This window comes from Syzygium oleosum, unplaced genomic scaffold (genome assembly GCF_021117445.2).
Source record: "Syzygium oleosum isolate NSW1041296 unplaced genomic scaffold, Sole_v2.1 Sole_v2.02, whole genome shotgun sequence".
In the NCBI taxonomy this organism is placed as follows: domain Eukaryota; kingdom Viridiplantae; phylum Streptophyta; class Magnoliopsida; order Myrtales; family Myrtaceae; genus Syzygium; species Syzygium oleosum.
This window is the reverse complement of record NW_026607486.1, coordinates 1849573-1862447: the sequence shown is the minus strand read 5'-3', so window position 1 is coordinate 1862447 and position 12875 is coordinate 1849573. Positions and strand designations below refer to the sequence as shown.

Below are 12875 nucleotides of genomic sequence, written 5' to 3'. Positions count from 1 at the left end.
ACTGGATGAAGGACGCGAAGCCCTTGCCGGTAACCTAAGAGGGTCATAGCCGTCGCTCAAAGCCCTCGCCTAGTGGCTAACAGGGACGCTCGCCGAATTTAGTAGAATAAAAAAGGGAAAAAGAAAGAAAAAAAGAAAAATATATATAATATTTAGAAAATATTTTTTAAAAATGTAAAAAGTGTCCATGTGTTCTCCATGTGTCATAGGACGGCCAATGACCACGTTAGAGATTTCCAGCAAAAATTGACAAGAAGAAGGACTACATCATCATATCGTTAAAAGGTTTGAGACTAAATTCGTCAAATTAAAAAGTTTAGGACTGAATTGACATTCGTACAATAAGTTAAGACTTTTTGGTAATTATCTCGGACATTCGGAGAAAATATATCTATGATGGATCGTGTAAACTAAGTCCTTATCAACTTATAACTATGTTTGGGTGACGATAAGATTTGCATATTTAACGGTTAAGATAATATTGATCCATATGATCATTTTAATTAGTGATTTACAACCGCATAATTTAAAAACTCTTTTGTACTACGCAACTGGAAAAGTTTTAGATGGAAGCTTTACGATTTGATATCTAACTACAAGAAATGGGATTAGCAGGATTTCGAGAATTCGCTTTTCATTATAGTGATGGCAACTTCATGATCAAACCAATATCGAGACTAACATACATACCCAACTCCGGGCAAAATGTCATTTTATGTGATCCAACCTCACATGCGAGCGTATTTTCGTGCGCACACAAGACATTCAAACTTAGGCGAGAGCTACAGACAGGAAGACAGCTGCAGTGAAGGAACGCCGAGAACGTCCGATGAGCATCCCCTTCGAAAGTGGATACGACTCACTTACATACGTTCTCAGTGAAAAAGGCCGCGTGATGACCAGTGCGACACGTCGAACACATGCGCTAGCTCATCGTATATATGGTGTTTTCTCATGGTTATTTGGGAATGCATTATTGTAAGGCTATGCGAGTCGCTTGCTTGCTCCGCTGTCACATGCCGACCTGAGAGCGATATTATTCATTTAATGTCAGATCGTTAGCCGATGAAATTCTTTAGAAACAAAAATCATTCAGCTTGTGGTGCCTAGACGATATTGGTTCGAGGCCACCATTGGTCACACCAGCTTCGGATCCAGGCTATCTATTGCGCGGTGACCAAAATCTGAGATGGTAACAAGGGAGACCAGCTAGAGAGAGAGAGAGAGAGAGAGAGAGAGAGAGAGAGAGAGAGAGAGAGAGAGAGAGAGAGAGAGAGAGAGAGAGAGAGAGAGAGAGAGAGAGAGAGAGAAGGGGGGGGTTGCTGATCCCTAGACAGGTATAGGACAGGCGCCGGAAAGTGATGGACTCTAGTGGTGGTCCAAGGCGGTGGCGGTGGTGGTGGCGGTGGCGGTGGTGTGGGCTGATGGCGGCAGAAGGTGGTGGTAGGTTTTTTTTTTTTTTTTGGTCGGTAAGGTGGTGGTAGGTTAGGGTTGATGTTTGAGTCATTGGAGTGGCGTGGTGTTAAGGTTATTTTGGGAGACTTTCATTTTTCAAATGGAGGGTAGTTTAGTCATTTTAGTTTGCAAACTAGGATTCAAAAAGTAAACTTGTATTCTCAATTGAAAAATTCTAAAAAGTGCCTATGGAAACTTCTTAAAACTCAAATATAAATGCACTATAATTCCTAAAAATTATCACGAAAGTACGATTATATAAAAAAAATTTCAAAAAGTGTAATCAATAATGCAATGCATGACCAAGACATGATGTCTAGTATGCTCATGCAATGTTAATTAGTTTTTTAAATTTTTCTTTATAATAAATTCAATTTTAATCGAAGTTATGTCTATGTGAATTCTAATCTAACATGCATGACCTATTACACTAATGACATGAGATTGGATTATTTAAATGTAATCTAGATACGACCTAAAATATGCAATATGTATGATATCCGATAAAAGCGCAAAATCTAATAAAAGCATAGACTATCTGATGGGAGCACGCAGTATTAGCGAATAACTTCAAAAATTATTACTATGCATCAATGCTCATGGAAATTATGCAATATCATTCAAGAGTCATCAATATCTATCAAAGATATGCAATTATCAAATTATGATGCAGAGATACTACTCTTGATTAATCCTAGATGCTAATTACTATAAGACTCCTAATGTACCTATGATATGCAATTTCTAAATTAGGAAACATGCAAGAGTGCAATCTAAACTAAATGGGATGCATTTTTTTTGTATTTTCATAATATGAATGTTTTCTAAACTATTGACATATATTATATAAACCCCACATAATCACATATTCATCCTGACCCAAAATAGGAAACAAATTTTAATTGGGGATCCAATCTTAGGTCTTAAAAATCGAAACCCAATTATATTGCCATCCCCTTTGTGAACAACTTTTCTGAATTTAAAACAATAATATGCTTATTTAGGCAAAGATTAGGGCTTTTCTTGAAATATCCCTTTTCCAAATTTAAACAAAGAATTTGTGTGATATATTCAATATAGGAAATAAGATATCTATTTCATTCCCTATCCAATAACCAAAATTTTGAGCTCAATATGCTTTATTGTTCTTCAATTTTATTAAAGAACACAATTTTTCGTAATTTGACTTCCCTCAAGTGCATCTCATATGTGAATTTCGGCTACTATGGGCTTGGCCGAATTTTCTATTCTCTAGGGTATAGTCCAGATAATCCAATTAAAATTCGTTTTAATTGGATTATGCACTATGGGCTTGACCCATAGTGCATCTCATGGTGCATCTCATAAACTGCATTATAATTGAACTTGGCCGAATTTTCTATTCTCAGGCTTCGTTCGTTTGGCGGAAAATATTCTTCCGGAAAATATTTTCCGGTGTTCGGGGGGCGGAAAACGTTTTCCGTGAAAAAATATTTTCCTTCCCCCCTTCACAAAATAACCTAAGTCTATGGAAAATGACTTCTGCTTCTTCAAAAGCGGAAATCATTTTCCGGAGCTTCTTCTTCTTCTTCTTCACTAAGGTCGCCGGCCACCACCGCCTCCGATCGCCGGCCGCCGCCGCCGCGCCGATCGCCGGCCGCCGCCACCGCCGCCCGGCCCCGCCGCCGCCGCCGCCGCCGCCGCCGCCGCCCGTCGCCGGCCGCCCGCCGCCGCCGGTCGGCCGCCGCCGCCGCCGCCGCGATCGCCGCCGCTCCGCCGCCGACGCCGCCTCCGCCCGCCGCCGCCGCCGCCGCCGGGTGTCTGGCTGCCGCCGCCGGCCCGCCGCCGGTCGTCGGCCGCCGCCGCCGGTTGCCCGGCCCCGCCGCGCGGCCACCGCCGCCACCGCCACCGCCAGCGAAAAATATTTTCCGAAACTTTTTCATATTGGTCGCCGAACACCGGAAAATAATGTTCCGGGTAAATATTTTCCTGGAAAATGACTTCCGAGAAAATATTTTCCAAAAGGAGAATATTTTCCGCCAAACGAACGGAGCCTCAGTTAAACAAATTTCACATATGAGATGCACTATGGGCTTGGCCGAATTTTCTATTCTTTAGGGTATATTCTCTAGGGTATAGTCCAATTATAATGTAGTTTATGTGGGCTTATTACTACTAAATGATAATGCTCTAATATGCATATGTAATTTAACAATATTTTCATTTAAGGGTCGGAGTGATCACTAATTTTTCTATACAATGTATCGAATCGCCAAAATATAGGTGCCGACAATCCTCTTTATCACCTAATAATTTCATGGATTTTAAAAGTCGATGTACAGTAAAGACAATTTGCACAGTGTTAATTTTAATAAGTGCGTCGGAAATGCGTCATCCTATAAATATTGAAATCAGAGATTTAGATCTTTGAGTCCAACTTTTTATAAAAATTGAATATTAAGCACGATCCGATCGCAAATGTCAAGTCCGTGGTGGTTGTGGGAGGTCCTTTGACCGGATGGCGCAAGACCAGATCGTGTCAGTGAGATCTAATGGCAAATCTCTCTAATTATTAAACGCTAAGTTAATCTGACTATGCACTAACGACATATCACGTAATCGTTAAGTTGCCATATATAAATTTTAAATGAATGGCGGATACATTAGAAGGAATATATAGAATGTCAAGTGGCACTTACTGTAACTAGAATATAACATGCTGAAAAAACCTCAATATTAAATATAGAATCGATACATGTGCAACCCTAAGTGCGTCCCCTGTTGTCAGGCGCATGAAATTATGCTAATGGCAGACGCTCGAGAATTAGTATTAGAAACTGATAAGGACAGAATTAACAGGCTGAACAAACTTTTAGAAACAAATCACTGTCAGTGTAAAAGCTGTTTAGCATACTCATTAATGGACGGATGATATGTGGATAAGTTCGATCACACAACTATCTCTATAAGTGTACGAGTCATTTATCCAATGATGAATATGTAAAATTTATTTACACGGACAGTGGATATGATACGATTATGCTATATTATTCAGTATATGTTATTGTAAAAGTTTGTATATCGAATAATGTGGTTTGATTTAAAAAGTTAGTTTGAATATTGTAAAATTTGTACACGTTATTCGGGAATAGCGTGTCAAAGAAAGTCCGGTTGCTTTAAAAACTTGTATAGTAAGCCTCGCTTGATTTAAGCGACATGTCAGTCTAATCATTATTGGCCGTCCTATATGTTACGGCAAATACGTGATGTGGATTATTTCAACGAAATAACGTCGTTTTGCTTAGATAAACGACGTGCTTTCTTCGTTTTACATAATACACAAATGCCTGAAAATCCCCAAATAAGGGAGAGAGAGAGAGAGAGAGAGAGAGAGAGAGAGAGAGAGAGAGAGATGCAAGGCATCCTAGCGAACGATATTGAGACTATGACAGTGATGGGAAGCGGTGGAGATGGAGGCACGACTTCTCGATTAATGGATTTATTAAGAGAAATGATTGGGTGAAGTCTTTAATCCACTATGAACATAACAATTTGTTCTCCACAAAAAAAATAAAAAATAATTATAAATTATTGTGGAGTTCACTCCTTTAAGAATTTATGACTCACAACATGTTATTAGTCTCGTAGTGATCTAGAGACCATTATACTAGCGTAGCCCATTAAATTAATGTTCATCATTGGTACAACTTCCAAGATGGACAACCCACAAGAAAACTTAAGGGGAAAATCTCGTTTTGACAAACAAGGCTACTAATTATATGGCTACGAATAATTGCCATGCAACCCCTACTCAGCTCTGAATTGCTGCATGTGGTCTCATGTGTAAGAGATTTGACGGGGGAGACGGCGATATTTCATCCTGGCAATATTGTAGGAATCTTCACAAGGAGGCATGTACGAAGGAGGCCCTCGCATGCTCGTTTCCTCGGTGTCTCCATCTTTTACTATGAAAACTGTCTCCATGCCCCAACTCATGTGTCGATCTATGCGGCAATGCCAAAACCATACTCCTGCGATAGCGCACATAATCAATGTCATATCTATGTTTCTAAGTTTAGAGGGAAAATTACCAAAAAAGTTCTAAACATTTTGCAATTGTGCCAATTCAGTTATAAACCTTTTTTTTTTGCCATTTCAATCATAAACCTTTTACAATTGTGCCAATTCAGTTCATCCGGCCACTTTTGGCCGACCAGCGCTGACGTGGACGCCGGCTGGCTGACGTGGCATTATTTTTATAATTTTTTTTCGTTTTTTTTGCCTTCTTCCCGCTGGCTGGACTGGCCAGGGGGAGGCTCGCCGGCGAGGTGACCTCACCGGCCATGGCGAGGTCGAGCTCGCCGGCCATGGGCGACGGTGAGGCCTCGCCCAGATCTCTCGGGCGAGGCCTCGCCGTCGCCGGGCGAGCTCGGCCTCGCCCATGGCCGGCGAGCTCGAACTCGCCATGGCCGGGCGAGCTCGGCCTTGCCCATGGCCGGGCGAGCTCGGCCTTGCCCATGGCCGGCGAGCTCGAACTCGCCATGGCCGGGCGAGGTCGAGCTTGCCCGGCGACGGCAAGGCCTCGCCCGGTTTGGCGAGACCTCGCCGTCGCCGGGCGAGCTCGACCTCGCCCAGCGATGGCGAGGTCTCGTCAGATCTAGGCAAGGCCTCGCCGTCGCCTATGGCCGGTGAGCTCGACCTCGCCCATGGTCGGCGAGGTTGGCCTCGCCATGGCCGGCGAGGTCACCTCGCCGGCGAGCCTCCCCCTGGCCGGTTCGGCCAGGGGGAAGAAGGGAAAAAAAAATTAAAATAATGCCACGTCAGCCGGCCGGCGTTCACGTCAGCTCCGGCCGACCAAAAGTGGCCGGATGGACTGAATTGGCACAATTGTAAAAGGTTTAGGACTGAATTGGCACAATTGCAAAAGGTTTAGGACTTTTTTGGTAATTTTCCCTAAGTTTAGATGTTAAATATGGTGATTAAATAGGAAAGTAGCGTGAATTGGGAAATAAAAAACCTGGATTATTTGCCACAAATCTGATGGCGATCCATCCATCCCTAGGAACTGCAAACGAATTGACTAGGACTGGGTCGACCAGGTTGTAATTCAAGGGATCCGTCTCATTGTCAAAGTTGCCAAGGCCATGTCCCACGACATAGAAACTGTATCCGTGCAAATGCATCGGGTGACTCTCCGCACCTCGCAAGATGTTGCTCCCTTGGAAGACCACCTCCACGGACTCGTTGTACTCCAACATCTTCACTTTGTTCACTTTGTCCGACACTCCGGTTACTTCTGGCATATCGTCTCCCGTCCAGTTATAGAAAACAGGAAGGAAATCCGGAAGATCTGCTGTATATACTCCACTGATGTTCCTGCATATAAACACGAGACCCTAAATTAAACTTGTCCACGGATGGGGAACTGATAAATCATTACTTCTTGGCATGACAAAGTAAGCCTAAGAAAAAAAATCGTACTTGTAATATGCTTGGAGCACATCTGTTGATGGGTTCTCCCAACTTTGATTATTAAGACTAGAACCGATCGTGGTCGGACCAACGTCACAATCGTGATGTGGACACAATATCTAACTGATCGACGCCACTATGAACATCCTCCTCGTTATGTTGAGAGGCACATCCGAAGGATGATCTTCACTTGCCAAACTGCGGAGCATGAATGTGAAGCTATCTGCCGCATCATAGTCGAAATAGCTCGGAAGAGACCGGTTTGGGAATATTGGCGATGAGTCCAGACTATAGTTTCGGCTGTATTGAATTATGGCAGTGGTGACCACGTGGTCGAAGTTCGTCACATCCGTGCTCTCGCTCGAGTAGCGGTGGGCCGCCATGTAATACCTTCCCGGGGTATTATTGGCGGTGAATAGTACGTCGATGGTTGACCCGGGGCTCAACATTAGGTACGGACTCACTAATGGTTTTGTGTACGCTGCATCCGCTCCGACCACCGTCAGGTTGTGGTCAGCAATGGCAAAGAAGAGCTCACCACTGACGGCGGCATTGATTTATCCGGAGGTGGTAAGTCTTGCCATAATCAACGGGAAAAGTGCCAAAAAAGTCCTAAATCTTTTGCATTAGTGCCAATTTGGTCCTAAACCTTTTTTTTGTGCCAATTCAGTCCTAAACCTTTTGCATTAGTGCCAATTTAGTCCTAAACCTTTTTTTGGTGTCAATTAAGTCCTAAACCTTTTAAATTGGTGCCAATTCAGTCCTAAATCTTTTGTTTTTGTGCCAATTTAGTCATTCCGATCAATTTTGACCGAAATTTGCCGACGTGAACGCCTGCCGGCCGGAGGCCGGTCACCGGCGCCGATGTGGCGCCGACGTGGACAACTATAATATTATTTTATTATTTTTTTGAATTTTTATTTTTTTCCTTTTTTTTCTTTTTTTTTCCACTTTTTTTTTTTTGGTTGTCTTCCTCCTTGCTCTGGCCGGTCGCCGGTCCGGCGACCGGCCAGAGGCCAAAGGCCGGCGAGCTCGACCTCGCCGGCCACTGGCGACGGCGGCCTCGCCCGGCGAGGGCGAGCCTCTCCTTGGTCGGGCGAGGCTCGAGCCCTCGCCGGAGGCCGCGGCGAGGCGAGCCTCGCCATGGTCGGCGAGGCCCGACCTCGCCGGATCCGGCGAGGTCGGGCCTCGCCCGACCATGGCGAGGCTCGCCCTCGCCGCGGCCTCCGGCGAGGGCTCCGGCGAGGTCGGGCCTCGCCCGACCATGGCGAGGCTCGCCCTCGCCGCGGCCTCCGGCGAGGGCTCGAGCCTTTCCTTGGTCGGGTGAGGCTCGACCTCGCCATGGTCGGGCGAGGCCCGACCTCGCCGATCCGGCGAGGTCGGGCCTCGCCCGACCAAGTCGAGGCTTGCCCTCGCCGGGCGAGGCCGCCGTCGCCAGTGGCCGGCGAGGTCGAGCTCGCCGGCCAGAGCAAGGAGGGAGACAACCAAAAAAAAAAGTGGAAAAAAAAGAAAAAAAAGGAAAAAAATAAAAATTCAAAAAAATATTAAAATAATATTATAGTTGTCCACGTCGGCGCCACGTCGGCGCCGGTGACCGGCCGCCGGCCGGCAGGCGTCCACGTCGGCAAATTCCGGTCAAAATTGGTCGGAAAGACTAAATTGGCACAAAAACAAAAGGTTTAGGACTGAATTGGCACCAATTTAAAAGGTTTAGGACTTAATTGACACCAAAAAAAGGTTTAGGACTAAATTGGCACCAATGCAAAAGGTTTAGGACTGAATTGGCACCAAAAAAAGGTTTAGGACTAAATTGACACTAATGCAAAAAGTTTAGGACTTTTTTGGCACTTTTCCCCATAATCAACATACATGTGATATGTCGAATCTGTTATATCAACATCATTATAGCAATTATGTCACATAACTTTATGTCACTCTAATATAAAAGAAATCCAAGTACAGAACTGCCATGAGTTAAAAAAAAATTGAAATCATATAAGTGTAGAGTAGAAATGTACCTTGTGAGCAAGCAACAAAATCTCCAAATTCTCCATTTATCATATAACCAACTGAACGAGGTACATCATTACCTTCATCCAGATCCTCGTCTAAGTCGGTATTCAGATCATCTCCTTGTGAATACCAAGAACCTACACATTATAAAAGATAAAGGTCAGGTAAAATTTCATGAGCTTCAATGCACTACAGTGCAGCTTTATTTCTATGAAGTTTTTCATGGGCTTTTCTAAAAGCTTTATCTTTTTAATTGTGACCCTAAATTTCTCGTCGTACTTCAAAATTCCTAGAATAATCTCAAAACACGTACCAAGCACAATGATTTCTTCACCATCTGGCTTAGGAAAAGGGTAAGTTGTTCCTTCTTCTGGAAGAATGACTATTGCACCATGCACCGTGGCTCTTGTCCAATCGCTATGGGCATGCCAGAAAAGGGTTCCTTCCTCAGTTGTAAAATTTACTTCATATGTGAAATTTGTGCCTGGTGGAATCGGACATTGAGTAATGTATTCCGGACCATCTGACCATGGGTTGCGAGGTTGCTTTACGCCATGCCTGCATGAACACAAGTTTTCTCGATCATAAAGCATCCCTCTTTTTCGATGTAAACAATGCTTATGTTGAACCAGTACTTCGAAAGTGGTTCAAGCTCCATCAATTGACAGAAATTGAACTTTCATGATACTCATTAGTCGATTGCCCTGTTACATCTTTAAAAACTATTTTGTCGTCCGCCGTACTCGTAAGGGAAAGAACCGACTCTACTATGGTAACACTCAACTCATATAGTGAGAGAAGGATTGTTGCGTGATACTTTAGCAGCAACTCACCTTTTAAATGTCACCACTTGAATACTCTATATGGAGTCTATCGAATTTGAGTTATTACAAATAATATCTAACAACACATCAACCGAAAGTATGCGATATATTCCACCAGAGTAATTGTATTTTCATCCGGTAGTGATGGTTGGTGTCATCACATTTCGCATTTTTACTAAAATTATCACTCGACGGAAATATTATTTACACAAGCAAATACAAACTGAAAATGTTCATCTGCTAAATGATGGAATGTGTATCATTGTCAACTTCATGAGTGTCCACATTCGGCCCTGCTTGTGGGACAATTCTAGAAAATAACACTACAAATTGTCCGAACTTGGGGGCCGTGCCTAGTCTATTATGCGCTAATTGAAATGCATATACCACTACATTTTTTAGGGGAAAGTTTTCTTTCCCTTTCTTGTACCCTTCCCGTTGACGACGGAAATCTTCCCTTGCTTTTCAAGAATGGAACTGAGAAGCCTAAGTTCTAGATGAGTGGGGTCATGGCAACGTGAATACATGTTACTGAGATGTTTCGTAGATTGTTAGTTGTCTGATAGTTGAACTCGTGGAAGTGAAAAGAAACAATGTCACGAAAGGTAAAAAAAAATAGAAGTTAGCGACCCGGACTTTATGTAAAGATGGTTGAAATAATGCTAGATGGTGATATAGTGGTTAGTTTAATTATTGCTAGATGATGATGTATTTAGGGTTTAGGGCGGCTCCACCGCCGTAGGTCTGGACAGTGTGTTTTCCATATACATACTCCTTTTCTTTATCCAGTGAAAAACTCTAGTTTATTATTGAATGGTTATGATAATCAAAGATTAAAGGAGGCCTATTGAATGCTGTGTCTTGTATTTTAGTTGAGCAAACGTCAGACAAAGCTAAAGACAGGAAAGTAATAGTGCAGCTTAATTTGATTATTAATCTTACATTTTTGGCCAGTAGAAACTTGGTACGCATATACCTCAAACGAACTTATCTCATGAAAGACAGCAGTGTCGCCATTGTTGTTTTCTCCGGTTATTTTTTCTTTCTTCGCGCATATTTAACCTAATTTCGTTAGACCACTAATAGTTGAAACGAAACGCACCATAAAATGCTCGTTTTCTTATTATTTTTCGGGTAAGTTTAAAAAAAGGAAGCAATAGAGAGGGGGGGGTGGGGGGTTGTTGAAATATACCAGTGAAGTGTGACTCCATAATCTCCGTGATTATGAACGTTCACAAACACGAGATCTCCTTTGTGAACCTCAATCGTCGGGCCCGGCAAGCTTTCATTCACCAATAACAGACTCCACGAACTGCAATTCCTCGTGATATTCGTCTCCCTCAGCTGTAATAAGAGCCAAAAAAATATTCTCGCAGGTAAATATAGCCACGGGCTCAAGATTGAACGCACATGTATTTTTCCAAACAAGAAAGAGGTACGTTCATCGCTAATGAAATCTTGTCTAGTTCTCCTCATCGCATTAGGTGTACCTACTCATGGTACGAAAGAGACAAGTGCCTCGATGCTTGGAGTTGTACTTTGGGCGTTTACCTTCCCAAGGTCAGAGATTGAAAGAAAAGGTTTTTCTATTTGGTCGTCATTCTGTCTGCCACTAGTGAGCAAAAGAAAATATTATTATCATTATTTTTCGTTTTTCGTACTTACCGAGAAATGAAGTAATAGCTCCTCGCGCTATGCATTCAAAGTTTTGCAAGCAACTTTTAGTTTATTCAACAAAAAGCAACTTTAGTTCATAACAGTTAACGTGCTGATTGGTTCTGAAGTCCTATAAGGCGAACATGGCAATCGAAACTTGTTAATTGATCAACTTCTCCATAGTCCAGTGTCTTATTAGTGCACGCGACGGCGATGGAGAGCACATTTTTCAGGCGGCGGCGGTGGCAACCCTAGTGAAATTCTGTGTTCTATTCGGACGGGACTAATGGCGGGTTTCAAGGATCATCAAAATCCAAGGATGTGTCTGTAACTTACCATGAAGTCATAGTAATGGACGTTGGTGGCTTTGGCGACGAGGAGGGCGCTCGCAAGAAGGAAAACGAGCGCAGGGAGGAAAGCGACGGACGACGATCGCATTGCCATCTTCCGCTGCTCAAACACACCGATTTGAAGTTGCCCTTTCTGCGTCTTCTTGACTCGAGGGGACACACACGTTCTGTCTGTCTGTCTCTATCTATAGTGAGAGAGCGAATTGCCAAATATCACGGTCACGTGCGCGCACCGTACATTCAAACCCAGGCGCTTTTACTCACAGGTTACCGCAGCTTACAGCGAACGACGCCGAGAACGTCCGATGAGCATCCCCCCATCGAAATTCGGGAACAACCCTGCACATAGCTCTCGGCGAGAAACGCTGGGGGATCGGGAGCACGTTGAACACATGCCCGCTAGCTCCTCCGAACATCTGGTTTCTTTCTCGTAAGTGTCCGGGGGGACGCATTTTTCCAAAAGGCTACGCGCATCTCTAGGTCCGGTGTCACGGGTTGTCGATATCGCTCATCTGATGACATATCGTTGGCCGATGAGATCCTTTAACAAAAGAGAGCATCCGCTCATCTCTAGGCTCTCTACGTGTGTTTATCTTTTCTTTTTTTGTCAATGAAACGGTCCCCCAAGCTTCGAATAGAAGAAAAGATAAAGTTAAATCTCGGCGGGACCGGTGCATTTGTCGTTCTAGACATCGACCCAACGTTGAAGGGGATTCGTGCGGTGAGCCCTAACGCCACGGAGAAGCCATGAAATGGCCCCAGGACTTAACTCGACCGTCACGAGAGATTATTTCCGCGTTGCATGAACACGAATTACAAAATGGAGCGATTAGGTAGTTGCGCGAGGCTTGAATTCGTAAACGGAAAATAAGCAGAAGAAAAACAAGTCAACAATTTCCATATGGCTCGATTGTTGTCGTCTAGTTTCGGCCGCAAGAACGGGCGTGGGAAAGTCTCCCTCCTAGCCCTAGACATACTGGTTGGTGTCGGTGTCAAAAGAGAAAGAAGAAAAGGAAGAAAAAGTCTCAAAATCGCGCCTACAGAATGCACGGAAGGGACCGGGGCACGAGCTAAACGCTTCCACGGTCGAAAGTTGATTCCTAGAAAGGAGGCCATGCATGAACGT

General features: G+C 43.8%; 1 protein-coding gene and 1 pseudogene across 1 annotated transcript in view; both read right to left on the bottom strand.

Annotated features, from left to right (window-relative positions):
* The window catches only part of LOC115684696 (laccase-15-like), a 74348-nt gene that overhangs the window by 24915 nt on the left and 36558 nt on the right, over positions 1 to 12875 (bottom strand). The window lies entirely within an intron of this gene.
* On the bottom strand, positions 5013 to 11930 carry LOC115661339 (putative laccase-9; annotated as a pseudogene).